The sequence below is a fragment of the Oryctolagus cuniculus genome, chromosome 10 (genome assembly GCF_051225735.1).
Source record: "Oryctolagus cuniculus isolate XC-2025 breed Fujian yellow rabbit chromosome 10, ASM5122573v1, whole genome shotgun sequence".
Taxonomy (NCBI): domain Eukaryota; kingdom Metazoa; phylum Chordata; class Mammalia; order Lagomorpha; family Leporidae; genus Oryctolagus; species Oryctolagus cuniculus.
This window is the reverse complement of record NC_142876.1, coordinates 29,351,434-29,370,986: the sequence shown is the minus strand read 5'-3', so window position 1 is coordinate 29,370,986 and position 19,553 is coordinate 29,351,434. Positions and strand designations below refer to the sequence as shown.

The 19,553-nt window shown below is 54.7% G+C and overlaps 1 protein-coding gene and 1 long non-coding RNA gene across 17 annotated transcripts in view; one reads left to right on the top strand and one right to left on the bottom strand.

The window, feature by feature from the left end:
* Window positions 1-19,553, top strand: part of CTIF (cap binding complex dependent translation initiation factor) — a 286,075-nt gene that overhangs the window by 124,727 nt on the left and 141,795 nt on the right. The gene's annotated exons all lie outside the window — the stretch shown is intronic.
* On the bottom strand, window positions 958-7,653 carry LOC138844024 (uncharacterized). Of its 8 annotated transcripts, none has more exons than XR_016214553.1 (5): window positions 5,870-7,653; window positions 5,483-5,589; window positions 3,484-4,312; window positions 1,918-2,045; window positions 958-1,595 (listed from the first exon to the last, which is right to left on the bottom strand). It is a non-coding gene; the product is annotated as an uncharacterized LOC138844024 (long non-coding RNA). The 8 variants fall into 8 exon arrangements; XR_016214548.1 differs by having other exon boundaries at window positions 958-1,185; XR_016214554.1 differs by having other exon boundaries at window positions 4,110-4,312.

Below are 19,553 nucleotides of genomic sequence, written 5' to 3'. Positions count from 1 at the left end.
GATTGTTGGTTGTCTTGCTTTGCTCAAGGGAAGGATGAAGCATCCTGCCTTATTTGACATCCGGGACATAGATTTGCAAAGGGTGGAGTGACTCAGGACCTGCAGTCCCCCAGGTCACCACTGGCCATGCCCTGGCTGGGCTCTTGCAGGTTAGGGTACCTTCATGCCATTCCTAGGTAGCTCGCGAAGCCCTCGGTTTCCAGGCGGTCAAAGCCACCGAGTGGTGGAGGTGGCTTTTTAGATGGAGTAAGCCCTGGCGCGACCACTGGGGACCTGCCCTCCGGGTGTCGATCAAGGGAGTTTGTCCCTGAGCTCCGAGCCTCTGTCTGCGCCAGGCAGTGACCCTGAAGCAGGCTGGCTGGCGGGCGGAAGCTGACCTGGGAATAAAACCGCAGACCACAGATGCAGCCTCCTGTCCACAGGGGGGGTGATCACAAGCTGGTACGCGGCAGACCGTAAATAATAACAGCAGTTCAGTTGCAGGCTGAGGCAGACACGATGAAAATGCGAAATTTCATGGTCGTGCCCGGAAAGCAGCTCTGGCCTTGCCCGCTGGGGCCTGGCACAGTCCCTGTCAGAGCAGGGGCTTGAGGGCAGGGCAGCTGTTTCCTGCGGTCTGTGCTAAAGGACAAAGGCCCAGCTCACTCTCGCACGGGTCCTAAGCCTCGAGGAGGTGCTGCTGGTGATGGTTTGGTTCCTGGCGTCAGCATGACGTAGCTCTTGGCTGCTGGTTTCCTGGAGAGAGTATGACTCTGCCTCCCAGAGGTCCACCAGCGTGGCTGGGGTCTAGGGCAAGGTCAGAGGTGGCCTCACCTGCTGCTGGGACGAGAGCAGCACCATGCAGGTGCCAGCTCTCAGGACTCCTGGTCCAGCTCTCCAGAGCTCTGCTGGGTGGCCGCTGTGGACCACCGCGTTTCTAACACAGATGTCTACCCTGTAAGATTCCCAACATCCACGTTTCTTTTTTTTAAAGATTTATTTATTTAATTGAAAGTCAGAGTTACACAGAGAGAGGAAAGTCAGAGAGAGAGAGGTCTTCCATCTGCTGGTTCACTCCCCAATTGACTGCAACGGCCGGAGCTGCGCTGATCCAAAGCCAGGAGCTTCTTCCGGGTCTCTCACACAGGCGCAGGGGCCCAAGGACTTGGGCCATCTTCTACTGCTTTCCCAGACCATAGTAGAGAGCTGGATCGGAAGAGGAGCAGCCAGGACTCGAACCGGCTCCCATATGGGATGCCAGTGCTTCAGGCTAGGGCATTAACCTGCTGCACCACAGCACCGGCCCCAGCCGATGTTCATGTCTCTAACACAGATGTCCACCTTCTAAGATTCCCGATATCCAGTTACGTTCTCGCACCGCTTTTTCAAATGGTGCCTGCTTCCTCGCGGTAGTGGGTGAGAACTTTGCTCCCTGTCGCCCTCTGTCCAGTCTGTATTTGCTCTCCTGCGTTGCTTAACAACGGGGACGTGACCGAGAAACACAGGCATCATTGGGCATTTTCAGCGTGCGACATCAGAGTGCACGTATGCCAGCCTGGGTGGTGGAGCCTACCCCACACCTAAGCTCCGTGGGACAGCCACTGCCCTGGCACGCCCTGCAGTAGACAGAAAGGTCGTTACATGTCATGTGACTTTATATCAAATTTCAGATAAATTCTGGCTCTGTTGCTTTGTTCCTGAATCCTTTCTTTTGAAAAAATGACACATAGAACTCTTGCATGCCCCTCGTCTGATTCTGTGTCACCCTTTCTGTACACTGCTTTCGTGTTCTCTGACATTTTCTGAGTATTTTCTCAATGGCTGGAGGAGTGAGCTGCAGACATGATGCCACGTCAGTGCGTTTTCCTAAAAGCACAGGGTTATTCTCTTAATTCACATCGATAGAGTGCTATTACAAAATCTGGAAACCTCACTTACCTTTTTCCAGCTGTCCCACTAATGTCTGTGGCAGCTAAAGGAAAAGCTGGTGTTTTTTCAGGTTTGGAACCTACTACAAGATCTCACTTTGCTTCTGGTTGTCACGTCTCTCCTTCGTCTTTGCTGACCTTGGCGTTTTAAAAAGAAAGAGCCAATTATTTCGTAGAATGTTCATCCATCGATTTGGGTTTTTACAATGATTAACTAAATTTCTCTGAAATGCAGAGACAGAGACCAACAGACAGACAGATCTCCTACCCAAAGGTTCACCCCTTAAATGCCCCACAACATCCAGGGTTGGACCAGGCTCAATTCGGAGCTCCCCATGGGTGGCGGGGACCCCAGCACCTGTGCCCTCACCTGATGCCTCCCTGGGTGAGCATCAGTAGGAAGCAGAGCCAGGACTGGCACCCTGGCACTTCCATTTGGAATGCAGGCAACCCAGGTAGCATTTTGGCCTCTATATCCAATGCCAACCCCCAACCTGGATTTATCCAATGCATCTCATGACCACATTTAGGTGTGTTTGGAAGCAGTACCACAGAGGCAGTGCTGCGTGCTCAGTACATGTGTCGGGAGCCACGCTACCTTGGTGAAATAAGTTGACCATCCGGTTAAGGCAGCAGCATCCTCCCCACTATGGAGTTACTGTTTCTTCTCGTTATAACTAACAGTATCTTACAAGGAGAGATGTGAGACCCTGTACATACGCAGTTTCCGGGAACACCTTCACTGCACGTGTTCCCATTCTCCAAGGGCACTTGCTGAGGCATCCCTGGCTTTCTCAAGCTGCTGCCCTGTAGGGAAGACCTCTCCCTTCACACTGTGGATCTGTGTGCCTTTTATCTGTTGCTTATTTTGGCTCACAGATCTTTATTTAAGAGTTCTAATTCACTACTGATTTCCTTTATTCTGGTGCTCAAATTGTCCCGGATTTCACCCATGGGAGCCCCTTCAAACTGGCGTCTGTGTATTTCTGAGATGTCTCCGTTATTCTCTGAGCGCTGTCTACTCTGGGGCATGAAAAGCAAGTGCACACGTACCCACCCCAGCTGTACCAGCCAGGTCAAGGGCAGGCTGAGTCATGCGAGGACCCCCGGCCCACTGGAAAGTCTCTGCTTGGACTCAGACATTTCAGAGCACACGTGAGAGCCGCCAGGGCAGAGTGCTGTGCGACGCATGGACAAGGCTGTATTGTCCTCACCGCTTACGGTTCCAGCCACGCCACTCCTGGCCTTGACCTTGACCCTTCCCCTGGGGAAGACCCTTCCTCAGCAAGCCTCCAGGGTCTGGGGAGCAGGGCTCATGTTGGCATGGCAGCTGCATGGTTGGAGTCCAGAAAGTTGCAGAACCTTAGGGTAGTCACCAATGGGCCGAGTGACCGTGGAGGCCAACTGTGTGCATGGGGGGCATGGCAGCCCCTAAAACCTGCCCCCAAAAGCCTGCTGGGCCTCTCTCTGGCCACCTGAGCTTATCCCCTTTGGCCTCACTGAGGAACGGGACCCCCCCCACCACCACGACCGCCTCATCTGAAATACAAACTGTCCCTGCCTTCTGCCAACTCACACTTCAGTAGTCATCAACACTTTCTGCAGGTCCCGAGTCCCATCTGTGTGCGACTCCTGGTAGCCTTCCTCCTCCCGCTCATTTCTGGAAGGGTTTAAATAAGCAAGTGCACCCTCCAGGGCAGACAGGGCCGATTTCCCAGTGTCCGCTCTGCCCTTGAGATAAGAGGGTGGCAGCCTGAGAGCTAACGGTGGCTGACAGACAGCCGGTCTGCGTGTGGCTCTGTCACCTGCCCCTTGTCTCCAGAAGGCACAGCCCCGAAGGGCAAGGACTGCAGGCACGCCCTCATTACCCACAAGTGCTGTTTCCCGCTGGGCACCGGCAAGGCTGTGTCCTGTTGGCATGTGGTGGGTTACCTTAGGCCCCGATGTATCGGGTCACACTGGGGGTGCTGGGGTGGAGCTGGAGGAAGGGAGATGCCGGGAATGGGCTCCTAGGCCACCCCCGGAGGCCCCTGGGAATTTGGCTACTTCGCACCCAGGGCGAGGAGCAGGCAGCACTGGGGGTGGAGCAGGGAGGTATGGCTTCTTGAAGACCAGCCCTGATGGTCTAAACTGCCACAGACCTGTCGTGTGCAGCAAGAAAACAGAGGCCCCGATGGGGAACTGCCGCGCGCAGGGCCACACCTCTAAGTCAGCTACAGATGCAGGACCCAGGGCCCCCAGGTTGCTGCTATTCCCCGTATCCTGCAGTTTTCCTTCCCCACAAACCCCAGCGATGGGCCACAGGACAGCTGGTTAATAATTCATTGTAGAATGGCCCAGGGATTCGCATCCAGGAGGTGTCTCTGAAAAGGCTTCATTGCTGAAGTGTCAGCACGTAAAATGCTCTGTGGAAAGGAAATGAGAGAAAAGAGAGAAGGAAAGGAAATGACAGAGCTGCCCCTCCGGCTCGGTGCACCCCACCCTCCTCGGGGCCAGAGCTGCAAGGCCACAGGAGCTGCTGACAGCAGCCCTGATACCCAGCCAGGGGCTCCCAGGGCCTGCCGCTCAGCCCTGCCATGTCCAGAGCCCCGGACGGGGGAGGCCACATAGACGCGGTCAGCACGGGGGGCTTCGGAGCACCACGGAGCGGGAGGGGGTTCCTGCGGTGGCACCTGGGCACTGCTCTCGGCCAGCTGGGCCTTATCTGACCCTTGGTCTCTCTTCTGCGTGCTTTGCTGTCTGAGGGGCCTGGTGATTCTTGCTTAGCCCCTAATTTAGGCGTCTAGGAAAGTGTGTGGTAGCTGGCCCAGCCCTGCCAGTCGCCGACTTGGTGACTTTGTGCAATTAGGAGGAGGTGCCACTGGCCTGATGTCCTTAGCAGCTCAGCCTGAACCATCACAGAAACAGCTCCCACCTACCCAAAGACAGAGGGGGTGCAAAGCCAGGGGGAGCCTTGTTTCAAATACCTGCATTCCTAACTCGTCTTCTAGAAGGCCAGACTTTTTGAAAAAACAAATATTGATTTATTTATTTGGAAAGCAGAGTGATAGAGAAGGAGAGACAGAGAGAGAGAGAGAGAGAGAGAGAGAGAGAGAGTGTGAGCTTCCATTCACTGGTTCACTCCCCAGATGGCTGCAACGGCTGAGGCTGAGCCAGGCCGAAGCCAGGAGACAGAACCTCCATGCAGGTCTCCCACATGAGTGACAGGGACCCACGTACTTGGGCGTCTTCTGCTGCTTTCCCAGGCACAGAGAACCTTGAGCCGAGAGCTGGATCAGCAGCAGAGACTCAAACAAGCGCTCTGATGTGGGATGCCAGCGTCCCAAGTGGCAGTTTAACTTGCTGTGCTACAGTGCCAGCCCCAAAGGCCAGACTTGGAGCTTACAACATTTCTAGCTAAAGAGAGCCCTGCCTTGGAGAAAGCATCTGTGAGCCAAGAAGACGAGGAGCCCTGCTCCGGATCTGCAGGAGGAAGGGGTCACGAGGTCACAGAATGACACTCCCGAGAGAGCGCGTGCAGCTCCCCTCATTTTACAGTCGGCAGAAATCTCTGAGCGCGGGGCTTCTGCTCTCACCAGGCCCAAGGAGAGGAGCTGATTTCCTGAGGCTGTCGTGAGTCAGAGCTCGCTGGGCACAGGAGGAGACGGCGGCCATCCAGCAGAGGCTGAGCACGAGCGCGGTTCTGCAGGGAAGAAGAGCCGCTGACAGATCCTGCAGGTTCTTCAGCGCACCTCATCCACCTGCTCCCGCCCACGTCATCCGCCCAGCAGGTGGATCCTTTTTATGGAAACAGAACTCAGACTTGACATGCGGGCAGTTGTCTGCCACGCACCTTAAGGCATTCATTACAAAGACCTGCAGCAGAGTTGACCCTGAGGACCTTCCCAGCCATGGTCAGGGGCTGCCCAAGTGAGGGCCAGTGGTCCCTCCCCCTCACTGCCCACACATGCATGCTCACGCACAGTATCCCCCGAGAAAGCCAAGTGTTTTCCGTGCGTGCTGAGAATGCTGGGAACGGCTCACTCTGGTTCCTTTGGCTCCGGGGCTGCTGGCTGCTCCGTGCCCTCTGGATCCTTATTGTGCTTCAAAGTGTACCCTCAGGTCAAAGCACAAACATTCGCTTGGCAAGCAAAGAGAAGATGTTCCTTTCGGCGGCCCTTCCTGGCGGCACCGAGAGAGACACTGTTCCAGCAGGCTGGCGCGTGGTGTGGTCAAGGAAACGCACGCCCCGCCCCCCCCTTCCCGAGGGCCTCTGAGGACACCCGGAGGGCAGATATTTCGCAGCCCCTGGAGAGGCAGACCTCATGGGCTGAAGCCACAGCAGCAGGCAAGCAGAGCCCACGGAGCTGGGGCGGCTTAGACAGATAGTGCGGGGACCCCAGGGATTAATGCGAGGCGTCCACAGTTAGTGTCGGTCCTTCCATCAGCACCGTGGGAAACCACAGCCCCTCCGCGAAGCTGACGATTGGCGGCTGCTCCCCGCCCCACCCTTGCTGTCCTTGGGATCGGCTCCCGCGTTCCCTACGCAGTGCCTGTGTCGCGCCACACACAGTTACACCAGAAAGCCCTGCCCAGTGGGGGCCAGGCACAGGGCATGTTTAATGCCCCCTGAGCAGATCTGAGGTGTCGAGACCCTCTGCCCTGAGGAGTTAAGGATGCGTCCATCCCCCACTTGGTAAGGGACTTCTGAGCGCTTGGCCAGGACATGCTCCAAACTTATATAACTTTTGTCTTGAAATTACTGGCACCTGGCCTTGAGTGATGCTCATTCGTCCTGTTTCCCCACTGTTGGAACACTGGCTTCCTTCAGAGCAGGCCTGGGTCTTTGCATGGTGACCCCCCCCCACCCCCACCCCCGCTGTACTGCACCAAAACCCTCCAGCCCCTACTGTTCACAGACTCTCCTCCTTCCACCCCCTGCTGCCCTCCTGATCCTGCGCCAGCCCTCCTTGTCTTGGGACTCCTGTGGTCACCTCCTAACCAGTCTAACTAGTCTGCCCGGTGTTTGCTTAGTGTCCCCTAAGCCGATCCCCCAACACCACCTCTGCAGAGTCGACAAAGTGTGCAGATCTCAGCCATTTGCCGAGCTTGCTCTAGACTGCCCTTGCCTGCCTGGGAGCCCGCGTCTCCCCATCTTGCACCCTCTGTAACAATCACACTGGCCTCCTGCGGGGATGGGTCAGGCTCCCCCACCCCACCCCGTCTTCACTCTGGGACTGGCTGCGGTGTGTAGAGGAGGCATAGTTAGCGTGCTCACAACAGCCCTGCCCTCCCCGCAACACACACGAGACCAAAAGGGCCATCTCGAGGCTTCAGGACGTAGGATCCAGCCCAGCTCGGCCCCTTCCTCTGGGTGACCTGGGCTCTGTGTTTTCACTCTCCGTGTCCTCACTTCCAGGATGGGGATAATAAAATCTGCCACCCAAAGCCAGCATCTCAGAGTTGGCGGGAGAAGCAAGATGATGACTGAGAGGGGCTTTGAAAGCTGTAAGGCGCTAGTGCAGCCTAAGGGCTTCCACGCGGGCGTGAGCCACACTGGCGCCCCCGCAGCCCCCTGTGAACCACTGGCCGCGTTGCGCACGTGCTTGCAAGCAGGCCAGGCCCGTCGGTGGCGACACTGGCTTCTTCCCTGGGTATTTTTATAAAGGGAATCGAGTGAAGGAAATGTCTGGGAATAGACAATCTTCCTAAACGCCCCCAAAATAACCTCGGTGGAAACAATTGTGGTAACGTCCATTCTGCTGTTATTGTTTCAGTCTACTGCAATATGGGAAAATCTCCCGGCATTTCCAGCTCAACTGGGAATCAACTTGACTTCCAGAGGCCTGGAGACAAAGAGCCTGTGCTCCAGGGCTGCCCTGGGTGTTCATGGCCGTTGGCGCCCGGGGACAATCCCAGAGTTTGAATGCAGCTGGCTCTTCCTCCTCTCCTTCCCCTTTGCGGGAGGCCTTTGAACAAACGCACTTCAAAAAGTTTACGGACAGCGGAATTAAAAGTTACGTTTTCTTGGGTGTAAAACATGGCTGAAAGCTGAGCGTGGTTTTCTCATACTATGCATTTCCCGTGAACTTTGTCACGACTCCGCCCATGCATACCTTTCGGGTGGGTTTTGAAGCTAGGCGTGCGCATCTTTTCATTGCACTTTTTCTGCAAACTTTCTGCTGTGCCCTCACGTTTTCCCATAGATGGCTTCTGCAGCTCCTGAAACCAGAGAGTTGATTATGAGGACACTTGAGATTCCAGATTTCTCTCTCGTCCGTTACATAGCCCAGGACCTCTGAGTGGAGAAGCCTCGGAGTGCCCAGTGATGCTTTGCCACCGACCCCAAAGGTCTCTCTGGGTGCTCGTGCCTCCGCCTTCCCCAGGCCTGGTGTGCAGCCTCCCTGCTGTATCTCCTACTTGTCCACCCTCCTCGGAAACTTCTCGGCACCAGTACCTGGCTCTCCCCCTCCCCGCCTGGAGACAACCCCAGGCTCTCCCCCACCCACGAGACAAAGGTTGAGGCCCTGGAATCTTTCTTCTTCACTCCCACTCCGGCACCCCCTGGCCCTTGCCCCATCACTTGATCCTTCTCAGAAACCTCCACATGTTGGTGGGGAGAAGTCAAGGTGGGACTGAATATTTCACTTTTGTTCTTAGTTCCAGCTCCCCGTGCGTGGAGGCCAGTTTTCTTCTTGCCTCTGGAGCCTCCCCACCACTTCCCTGTGCCTCATATCCCCTTCCTTCAGAATCCCTCCTGTTTCTCCCTTTTCTCTAACAAGGGTTCCTTGACACCTCTGCTGGAAAGTTCTGGAATCTCGCTTTTCTCCCAGCATGGTGCCCCGCCTCCTCACTTCTCCAGCTTCAGTGTGCCTGCAGAGAGCACACAGATCTGGTGACCACACTGACACAGCAGGGCGAGGCCTGCGTCCCCAGGCCCACATCTCCTGGATGCTGCTGCTGCGGCTGCTCCACAGACCTCCCCCACCCCCTTCAGGAGCAGGGCCCCATGCCAGGGGCTCCCAAATGTTGCTGTGTATTGCTATCATCTGGGGGTGTCCAAAAGAGACCGGTGTCATATGCCTGTCACCACCAAGACTTTCTGATTTTACCGCCTAAAGTAGGAACCAGGCACCCCTGGTTCTGGAAGTTTTGAGTCACGTCTCCATGGTGCTGATGCTCACGGTCAGATGTGGGGCCAGCGTCTTGCTGTGTGTTGAGAACAACGCTAAGCCCATCGCTGCTTTCATGGACACTCCCTGGGCTCCCTTGCTGGGCGACCATCAATCCCTTTGAGGCATGCCTGGGCACCTGTCTGAGGGTAGGTTAAGGGACTGAGTGAATATTCTCCCCTTAGGTGCTTTCTGGATGATTAGCCAAGGTTCATGGACCAGGTTTTGCCAGCAGGGAACTGAGGGAGCCAGAAGCTCTTGGATTTAGCTGGAGCCTTGGCTGAGGGAGGGCCTGTGTGGCATGGTTTCAAGAGCTCTGGACACCTTTCCTCCCAACCCCAGTGGTAAAACACTCTGCCTTCCTGGGTTGCTTATTCTAAACACATGGCTGCCCATTTTTAATCCTTTTGACTTGAGATGGTGGTTCTCAACTTGGCCACCTTGAAACTCACCTGGGCAGATGTTGAAAGCCCCGGTGCCCAGGCTGGACCCCCGTCCAGTGGAGCAGAGCCTCCAAGTGGGACCCAGGCACCAGGAGGTCTTAAAGGGGCCCCCAGGGGCCCATGAGCAGCCAGGGCCCAGATCCAGTGACCTTGGCTTTTTATAGATTTCGATGTAAACACAGCGCGTCTGTGTGCGTTGCAGGAGGACTGAGGTTGCCCGGTCCTTCCTGAAAGCAGGAGAGGAGGGAGTGTGGGGATGCTGAGCGCCCAGCGCATCCCTGACCACCGTGTGCAAAGCCTCCTTGCAGCAAAGCACACTTGGCCTCCGTCTTCAGAGCAAGAATCCACATGCCATGGCCCTTTGTCTGTTTTATAAATAAAGTTTTATTGTGGCACAGCCACACATCCATGAGTGTTTTTGCTATACAAGGCAGAGTTGCGTAGCTGTAGCAGAGACCAGATGCCCTGCAAAGCCTGAAAGGTTTACAGCTTGGCTCGCTGCAGAAGTTTGCTGACCCCTGCTCCGGAGGGCAGACCATGCCTAACCTCCCTTAATGCAGTTTAACTGAAGACAAATATGCTGGAAGTTTTAAAAACTACTCAAGGCAATTTAATTTTTTTGAATGGTGCACAGTAATTGTATGAATGTGGGGTACAGTAGATAATGTAAAACATGTATACAATGTTCAGTGATCAGGGCAATTAGCCTTTACATCTCCTTAAACATTTCTCCTCTCTTTGTGTTTGGAGCCTATGCACTCCTTTCTTCTAGTTCTTTATTTAATAGGCCATAGCTACCCTAACTGTGCTATAGAACGCTAGAGCTGATTCCTCCTAACTGTATTTGGTACCCCTTACCCAATCTCCCTCTACCTGACTAGCCTTCCTAGCCTCCAGGAATCACTATTCTCCTTTTTTTTTTTTTAATTTTTTTTATTTTTATTTTTTTGACAAGCAGAGTGGACAGTGAGAGAGAGAGACAGAGAGAAAGGTCTTCCTTTGCCGTTGGTTCACCCTCCAATGGCCGCCGCGGCCGGCGCACTGCGGCCGGCGCACCGCGCTGATCCGATGGCAGGAGCCAGGAGCCAGGTGCTTTTCCTGGTCTCCATGGGGTGCAGGGCCCAAGCACCTGGGCCATCCTCCACTGCACTCCCAGGCCACAGCAGAGAGCTGGCCTGGAAGAGGGGCAACCGGGACAGAATCCGGCGCCCCGACCGGGACTAGAACCCGGTGTGCCGGCGCCGCTAGGCGGAGGATTAGCCTAGTGAGCCGCAGTGCCGGCCCACTATTCTCCTTTCTTCTATGAAGTCAACCTTGTTTGCTTCCACGTAAGAGTGAAAACATGTGGTATTTGTCTTTCTGTGCTTGGCTTATTTCGTGTAACATCTATTCTGCAGCAAATTTAACTGCTCTTAAAGCAGCCCAGAGCATCCTGATGGACATGCTGAGAACAAGTCCTGGTTGGTCCAAGAAATGGCTCCCCGCACGCAGCCCTTGGGGTGGCAGGTGCTACAGGCTGCTGCCCTGTGTCCCCAAGCAGTCTCTTTGGGTAACTGCAGTGTGCTGTGTATGCCACTGTCTTCTCTGTGGGCTGGGAGTAGGGGAGAGCTGGGAGGCCTCTCATCCTAGAGTGATAGACTTAAGAGGCTGGGTAGACTGAGCTAGGAACGGACTCCATCCCTGCCTGAGGCTGATGGATTCAAGTAGGCAGAGGCTGAAAATGGAGAGAGCAGGGAGGGGCTGAGAGCTGTACTTGGCCAGCGCCAAGGAAGGCAGGGGGAGCGGGGAGGATGGCCAGGACGCGCCTGGAGGCCGCGCTTCAATATCCTGAGTGCCGACTCTCAGCTTCTCCTCCACTCCTTCTCGAGCCACCACTGCGCCCTTGAAAGTAGGTCAGATCACCGTCTGCTGCCGAGACATGCAGGGAAATAGATACCAAGTAGGTCATCGGAGCCACTGTAGCCTCGCGAGCCTGCAGGCCAGAACCAGTGCCTTTCAGTTCTCTTCAGCCCATAAAGACCCTTTTATGTGGCAGAGAATCCTTAATGGCCACAGCCATTCAACCAAAGGGCAGCCTCGCTTTCTGGAATGGAACAAGTAATTGAATTTCTGAAGTGGTAGATTTTGCTGTGGTCAGAGAGAAAGGCACAACCAGTGTCCTTAAAGTGTCTGGAGTCACTGGGAAAACAATTAATGAGTTGGAGGCTATTATTTAATTTACCAAAGATATTTATTTGGAACAGGACTTGTTCCGTGCAGAAGTTCTCTGCGTGCAAGCAGCTTTGTAGGAACTCGTCTCCACTGATCTCTCATCTCTCTCTCCTCCTAATAGGAATCTTCCGTAAGACCTTACACCTTGTCTTTTCCATGAAGACCTAATGCTTTTCATTTTTTTGGTGACACACTTGCCAGGGAGGGCCATCACTTTCCAGGGTGCTGACCGTGGTAGCGCCAAGCGTGGCAGCACGGCTCTGTGTCTCACTCTGGAAGTAGAGAGAAGGGAGAAGCCAAGGGCCCCAGCATAGCCCAGGTAGAGCAACCCTGTGAATCGATGCTTCGGCGCTGTGATTGTCTGCAGAGGGGTGCACGCTACGGGGCGGCTAACCCTTCCCATAGCTCTTTTAAAACCATTCATCATTTACTTTCTCATGCTCAGCCAGTGTGTGTTGAAGACCTATCGTGTGACCTTGCCATACAAAGTCGTTTTGATGGAACCCCGGGGTCTGTTGCTGGAGAAGTGGGACCTCTCTCCTGACTTCTCCATGGGTGCTTTATAGGTCTCTAATTGTTGCTCCTAGGAGCAGTGCATTCCAGTTTGATCCTGAGCCTCCTGGCTGTGGGCTTTGATGTTAGAGCTCTCGGGGCTGGCACCCCAGTTCCATCATTTATTGTTACGCTTCTGCGGACCTGCTGGTTCATCTCTGTGCTGCTCCCTTTCCTCCCGCTGTAGAAGATGGATGATAATAGCTCTAACCTCTCAGGGCTGTCGTGAGGTTTAAATTAGTTAATACGTGCACAACTCTTAAGTCAGTGCCTGCCTCAATAAATGATAGACTCTGACATTGTCCTTATGAGAGCTTGTAATCCACCCAGACATCATTCAGCTCCTTCTGGGGTAAAGAGGTTTTCTGAACTCTTTCCAGGAAAATGTAATTGCTCGCTCAGGACGGGCCTGGAGGGGAAGGGACGTTTGCAGGCTTCCCCGCTCTGTTGGACCAGCCGCTCCGCGTGTGACTCTGCTCATCTTGACATCTGCCTCGTCCTGCCGTTGCCTTCTTCTTCTTCTTGCCACAGATCCCTGTGCAGAAGTCAAGGGAGAAGTCCCATTTCTCTGGCCACAGACGCTAGGTTCCAGCATAATGACTTTGTAGAGCAAGGTCACGTGGCAGGTCCTGCACACCCTGGTTGAGAATGGGAAAATGAGTGAGCAGATGACGAGCTGTGTACGTGAGCACACCTCTGTCGGCAGTGAGCGCACCGATAGCGTCCGTGTGAACAGGGATGTGGCGAGTGCAAGGCCCTGGCCAGGCCTGCCTGCTGCCTTGCACCTTGGACTGGCTGAGCAGAGCGAGATGCTTATTACAAACTAGCGGACCTGTGGAGTGATGGGCACCAAACAGTCACACTGGTGCTCGGAGAGCTTACAGTGTAACCGAGGACTAGGGACCCCAGGTTAACTGAAGGAGAGCCAGCGATTGCTAAGCCTGAGGACCCGGCTTCCTGCAAGGCAAGAGCTACTGCCAGGCTGAAGGCCACAGACTGTGGGCCATGGACTCCTGGGTCACCTGTGGATCCCCTTGGTGCGTGGGGAGCAGAATGGAGATGGCCCCTCCGGGGTGGTCAGTCCTCAGAGCTTGTCCTCCAACAAGCCGCTGTGGGGGCCGTGGTGTCTGAGGCACCATGCTCCACGCCGGGGACCCACAGATGTGCAGGAAGCGTGGCCCTGAGCCCTGGAAGGCTTGTAGCTTGGCCAGGGGAGCAAGCCCTTGAGCAGCCGCCTGGCTGTTGGCCCGCAGGGTAGAGTGGCTAAGAAGTGTCTCAGGTGCTGTGAGGCCAACTGGGTTCCTCCCCTGCCCCCTCCCGGGGGGTGGGGTCAGGCCTGCGGTCCTGAGGCCTTTGTGCTAATGGCAAAGGTAGACAGGATTTCTGGGTAAATGAGGTGGGAAAATGTTCCAGACCAAGGGAAAAGCCTGGGGCAAGGAATGGGGGAGGGGGTGGCGCAGGCGGCAAGGAGGCAGGTGCTCAGGCACCAGCGACTCACCGTCCTCTGGGCTAACTCCAAGCCCCTGGCTGCGGCACCCAGGTCTCCTGGCCCCAGCCTGCACTCCTCCTGCTGCGTTTCCTTAGACAGAAGTTCAAGGTGGTTCTCAGACTGGAGGTGCTGGGAAGCATTCCCTCTAGGTGGGCCGTGCCAAGGCACGTGAGAGGGGCAGTGAAGACCGAAAGAATCACCTCCCCCAGATAAGCCAAAAATGGATACAACCAGGAATACCCATCATGCCCTTAAATCCTGGCTCTGGAGTGGGTCCCCCAACCCTGCAGCCCAGGATCTGGCCCCGCAGGCCCCGAGTAGACACCCTTATCTTCGCGGTCAAGTGCAGTGTGTACTTGGGCATCCTTGTGGGGCAGCTCTCTACTCCTGGAGGTCAACCCTATGGGCAGCTTAACCATCTTAAAAAACAAAAGGAGCTAAGTCACCCTTGGAGACTTAGTGGATGGTGAGGACTTTAGCGTGCAAAAATGATGAAACACAGGCTGCTGGGGGAGCTGGCTGCAGTGGCTGCCCCCTGAGGTCCATCATGGCTGAACTGGGAAGGCCTCGCCCTGGCACAGGGCTCATTTTCACCTGCTCTGGGGAGGCCTCTTCGGTGCAAGGAGCTGTAAGGGCTGTGTGGCTGTCAGTCGCCGAGTGGCCACTCTGGGTCCCCAGACTAATGGCCCTGCATCTGGGTCAGCGGCCTGGGAAAGGCAGGGAGGTGGCAGGGAGAGGAGACTCCGGTTGCTGACGGTGCCAGAGGCCCTGCACATGCTTCAGAGGCAAGACCCAACTCACACTCGGGGAGACTTGGTCGTGCTCCAACAAGAAGGAAAGGCATTTACCCAGATTGTGACACCTCAAGAATGTCAGGGATGTGCAATTAAGAGATGTTTATTTTTGATGCAAAAATAATTCCATTTTTCATAATACACAAGTTTTCATGCACTTTTTAAAGACCGCATCATACATGTATACTTGACTTTTTTTTAAAGAGATTTTATTTATTTGAAAGGCAGAGTGACAGAGTAGGAGAGATAAAGAGAGAGAACACTTCCATCCTCTGATTTGGTCCCCAAGTGGCTGCAATGGGCAGGGTTGGACCAGGCCGAAGACGGAAGCCTGGAACTCCATCCAGGTCTCCCATGTGGGTGGCAGGGGCCCAAGCTCTTGGGCCATCTTCTGCTCTTTCCCTAGCTCCTTAGCAGGAGCTGAACCAGAAGCGGATTAGCCAGGACTTGAGCCACTCCAGTGTGGGGTACTGGTGTTGCAGGTCACGGCTTGACCCAATGTGCCACAATGCTGGTCCCTGTATATTTGGCATTTCTGCCGAGGGGGTAATGGTAGCTGCTGAGATCGGCGACTTAGGCCCACACAGGTAAAGAGCTTCCACTAGTTTGCAAGAAAATGAAAACAATGGTGAATTTACCTTTTGCTTGGAGATCAGGTTCAAGTGAAAATGACCACGTAGAGTCAAAAATCACTCTTGAAAACCCCATAGGCGGCCCTGATGTCCAGAGCACCCTCTGGAGTGTGCTGGGTTCACGGACGTGGGTGACATACACTCTGTTGTAAAGTGAGCCGAAGCCCCACGTGGCAGTTCCATCCTGAGTCCATGCAGGTGAACCTGAGGATGTTGGGCCACACTTGGCTGACACTGTCACCAAGGGCATCCTATGGAGCCCTGCATAAACGGAAGCTACTCCACACTATGAACCATCTTTGATCTTCCAGTACTCTCCTTCATGACCCGACGGGGCTGGTGCATGGGATATCCTTAGCCCAAATAAAAGCAATGGCTCCTCGTTTTAAAATTTCCCTGGTTGTGACATTTGGAGTGCTGAAAGCTACTAATGCAAGTCTGCAACTTTCTGTCACTGAGAGGGAGATCCAGGTGCCTTGTCCGCCCGGGCTTCTCCCTTACCCCTCCTGATAGCAGCCCTCTGCTGTACAGGTGTTTCTCTACTATTGCCATTTTCCAGGTGAGGAAAACAGAGGCAGCGAGAGGCTGTGATGGCCTCAGCTAAGCCACTTCGCTCCCTAGCCCTGCCTGGGCAGCCCTGGGTCTGCAGTGCTCCAGACCCCGGCTTGCAGCTGCACAGGAGCCTGAGGCCGGCCTGGCAGGTGCAGGGATGGGGCCCTGCTGCCCTTGATGCTGCTTAAGCATGACCTCCTTACCTGCCCCCATGGCTCCAGCACACTGGGCAGGCGACAGGAGAGTGATGAACCCATCATTCATGCAAGGTGTTAGCAGCGTCCCAAGCCCCTGTCTCGGTGCACGCACCTTGGACCCTTAGCCTGGCTGGTGGGGGTGGTCTGGACCCCAGAAGCCCTCACACTTGAGGAAGCCTGAGCAATGCTGCTTTGTAAACTGAGCCACACCAGGGTGCTGCTCAGAAGAGGCCAGGACAAAGCCATTGAAGCCACCCTGGGTCATAGCCACGAGCCCTGTGCCTCCTCCTCTTCTCTCTTCCTTTAGAAACGTGTGCTCACTTGGAGGGGTCGCTGCAAAGCATCCCCGCCTGCGTGGTTCCTTGCACTGCGGACGTCCCTCTGTTGTGATGTCCTGCAGTTAGTGGTGGTCAAGCCATTTGTGGGTTTGTCCTCCCAGGGGTCTGTGGGCATCTCTGAGGCAGAGGCAGGGTCTCCCTTTGCTGTGCCTGGGGCAGGCAGTGAGCTTGCAGGACATGGTGGGCGCCCTCGTGGAATCATCTCCCCTCTCGTGGTGCTGCCTGTCACTTCCTTTCCCGGGTCTTCCAGCAGCCCCGCGTATGTAACACCATTCACTGATTTTCCTGCCCGAGGCCAGAGCACAGGAACCGTCTCCCCTTGAGCTGGCCCGGTGAAGGTCTCCGGGGCTTGGATCTTCTCTCGGTCACAGACGCCCGACTCAGCTGGGGACCAGAATCAGGAGCCGCGTCTCATCTCGCCCGGGCAATTTCGTGAGGGCTACAGAGCAGAAGCTGGCATTGCCCGTGGCCGCTTGGACTGATTGCGATTCTCGGGCCACTTCCTGCCTCTTCCTGCGGCAGCCTGGAGGAGTTGCCTTTCTCAGGGCAGAAGTGCTTCTGGGACCCTCAGCAAATGTTCCTCATCCAAGCAGCAGCTGTCTGCCCCAGTCCATTTTCTCGTGACTGTTTCCTGTCAAGGACAGCAGGATACCGTGTGAGTCCACGTGAGCAAGGCCCTTAGGCTCTTGGTTTCATTTGGTTGGTGACACAGAAAGTCATGGTCATCCCTCCAAACCCCCCCATGCACGTGTGCATATACTCATACATGTATGTGCACAAACATACGCTTGTGCATATTCTCATGCATACATGCGCACACAGAATATACACAGACATGCCCTTTCCCGTAGTTCCTGGCTGCAAAATCAAAGACTGAGAGATTGCGTTTGGCACAGTGGTTAAGATGCTGCTTGGAACACCCACATCCCGTATCAGAGTGCCAGGGTTCAAGTCCTGGCTCCTCTACTTTGGATCCAGTTTTCTTCTGCTAAGGCACACCCTGGGAGGCAGCAGGTGATGGCTCAAGTAGTTGGGTCCACGCCACCCATGTGGGAGACCTGGATTGAGTTTAGGCAGGCCCAGGCTTTAGCCTGGCCTGGTCCTGGCTGTTACAAGCATCTAGGGAGTGAACCAGCAGAGAGAAGATCTCTCTCTCTCTCCCTCTCCCTCTCTCTCTCTCACTCCCTCTCTCTCCTTTTCAAGTAAAATGAAAATAAGTAAAAAAATTTTAAATGGGAGTGGAAAAGGCAGCACTTTACAATTGTCACCTTTACATTTTTCACTATAAAATAGAGAAGTGATTTTCTTCTTCTTCTTTTTTTTCTTTAAAGATTCTATTTATTTATTTGAGAGATAAAGTTACAGACAGAGAGAGGGAGAGACAGAGAGAGAGGTCTTCCATTTGCTAATTCACTCCCCAAATAGCTGCAATGGCTGGAGCTGGGCCGATCCAAAGCCAGGAGCCAGGAGCCTCTTCTGGGTCTCCCACACGGGTGCAGGGGCCCAAGCACTTGGGCCATCTTCTGCTGCTTTCCCAGGCCACAGCAGAGAGCTGGATCAGAAGAGCAGTAGCAGGGACACAAGCTGGCGCCCACGTGGGATGCAAGTGCCGCAGGCAGAGGCTTAACCCCCCGTGCCACAGCACCGGCCCCTAGACGCGATTTTCCAACATTCTTTATCAGCTGTCAGTCCCTGTCCTCTGCACTACTTCCTCACCTGGTCACCACATTCATTGAGGAAATAGTGAATGTCGTTAGTATCTGACATTGCCCACCCACAGGAAGCCCTGCCTGCTTTCCTTGACAGGAGAGAGGCAAACCCGTCATTCACACGGGGCACCACGATGTGCGCACCACAGTCAGCCTCGCTGATGCTTGTAGCGTGTTAAAATATGTAGGACTTTGATGGTTGCAAGTGACAGAAACCCAGTTCAACGTAGTTTAAAGATAAAAAGGGACATTACTGGCTCATGAAATTCAGGGAAGGCCTAAGAATCGTGGTGAAGGAGGTAGGAAGGGTAACATTTCTGCTTTTACACAAGAGATAACCTGTGTGAAAGTTGCATGAGATAACTGGCCAGCGTTGTCCAGGCTTGGGGACAGTGGGGACCCAGGTGCCCTAAAGGGGATGTGTGGTTCACGAGCACTCTGCTGTCTGGGCTAGCAAGTAGCTCAACCAGGAAAAAGTAGAGGGAGGTGATTGCCTGAGAACATGCAAGGGAGTCTGCCTGTGCCCCAGCTCAGCAGTGCAGTCCTGTGCAGGCACAGACCGCCTGGACATCCCGGGGTGCCAGGGGCTGTCACCCAGGAGACCGCCACGGGCAAAGTGTTCACTCGCAAGCTCAGGGCGTCATGGACTTGCTAAAGCCACCCCGAGTTCCTGGGTCAGGCGCCTTGCGTAGAAAAGTGTGGACTGGCACCCAGTAGGGTGTGTGGGGCAGAGCTTGTCAGAGTGGGTGGCGCTCAGGTCGTGCTCTAGGGCGCACATGTCGGGTGGGCGGGGACAGGGTGTGGCCTCTGGCTTTCTTCCCTGTCTACTTTTATCTATGTTTTTGCATCGGGTCTCCAGCTAAGGTATTGTTTTCTAAAGAGGTTCACTAATTAAAAAAAATAAATGCAGTAAAACTGTGAATTTGAACGCGGGGGAGCCGCCTGCCCCTCCCCTTTCTTTCCGAAACAGGTCAGCTCCTCTGAAGAGCCGGGCAGCCTAGAGGTTCCAGGAACTTTGGAAACATTACCTGTTTGTTTCTGCTTGGACGTGACCCGCACATCCTGCCCACGTGGCGGGAGACCTTGGTAGGGTAACTTCTTAGAAGCTGTGAACAAACATGACCCCCAGCAGGAGGAAGCCTCTGCCGCTGAGATGACCTTATTGTCAGAGGAGCTGGCCTTGGACTTCTATGGCCTTTTAAGTTGCTGACTGCTAGGCTGTTTTGTGGTGTTCGCCCCTCACCCCTCATGATGCCTCCCCAGGGCAGGCCTGGAGTTGGAGGGGGAGTCTCTGGAGGCCTGGGCTAGCAGGCTCTGAACTTGGCCCTGGGGCTCGTGCTCCCAGGACCCCCCCCTCCCCAACCAACGTCTGCTTGGTTTTTCTGTACCAGACTGTTCATGCTTTCCTCTGCTCTGAGTCATCTGGAATGTTCTGGAGAGAAGGAAACCACGAGTTTCTATGTATTTTTTAAAATTTATTTTATTTATGTGATAAGCAGGCAGATAGAAAGAATGTGAATGTTGTGTGTGTGTGTGCACACACACGCTGACATCTGCGTGTTCACTCCCCACACAGTC